We start from the raw sequence: 1,136 nt of genomic DNA, 5'->3' as shown, positions 1-1,136 counted from the left end.
ACAGAAACAATAAATCAACCAAATAAAATATACTTATAAGATTAAAGCATTCAATCAATTTTCTACTGTATCATTGCATTCTTGAAGGGGTATTGCATTCTCTAGGTTATTCTGTTGAAGGCAATGCAATAAGTAGGTCCTCAGGACATTGCTAGTTGACTTTGTGTTCAGCTGATGACAATGCCCAAGGTGGAGCTCAAAGTCTTCTTTTTTTTTTCTTATGTGTTTCCGTCCGGATTTTCCTGGATGCTAATACTTTACATCTTATTTTTTAATATATTCTTTGCTAAAATTTAGCAAAAAAAAAAAAATTTTTGACTCTCAACTTCTTTCTCTTTCAGTGTGCTACGAAATCTTTCATAGTTCTTGATTGACAATCACTCTATTTTTTTTTATTAACAATGTCAAGATGGTTAATTTACATTGTCCAATCTTCAATCTATTTAATATACCAATCCTCTCCACCTTCATGAATTCGAAAGGCACGAGTTTCAGCATGTTTGTGATAGATCAATGTTTGTTTTCTCAAGAGAACTCTCTTCTTTTTCATTTGTGAAGGTATGGAAATAAAAAAAAATATATATATATATATATATATAATTATAATAAAATAAGATGGAGCTTATATCTCTCTTCACCTATGCCGAAATGTTCCAGGTATTTATTTGGCTCAAAATTTTGAGTTGGCTTTTCCCCCTTGGATGTCCATTTGAATATTAACTTTCCTTTTTCGCAATGCTTGTATATTATATCCAATCCTTTCGATTGTAAAAAAGCTGTGGAATTTTTTCTTTTTGATAATCCAATTATATCATATCCACTACCTTTGATAGTATAAAAGCCATGAATTTTATTCTCTTATTGAATTGACAAATGCTAATTAGGTTATGTCCTTTATTCTTGGAAAATAAGTGGATTTTTGCTATCTCAACCAAGAAAACTGAAAAAAGGGAACTTAGAAAAGGTTTTTGCCAATTATAGCTGATCATGATAAAGTGGCAGATGACAAAAAAAATAAATTTATTGGAAGAAACTTTCTTAGGTAGCATGTATTTTTATTTTGTGTTGGCATGCTTGGACGTTAATTCTTTTACATTCTTTTTTTCTTCATGAATCCATTGTTGACTGTTAATTCA

The sequence above is a fragment of the Macadamia integrifolia genome, unplaced genomic scaffold (genome assembly GCF_013358625.1).
Source record: "Macadamia integrifolia cultivar HAES 741 unplaced genomic scaffold, SCU_Mint_v3 scaffold2821, whole genome shotgun sequence".
Taxonomy (NCBI): domain Eukaryota; kingdom Viridiplantae; phylum Streptophyta; class Magnoliopsida; order Proteales; family Proteaceae; genus Macadamia; species Macadamia integrifolia.
Note: the sequence above shows the minus strand (reverse complement) of the source record.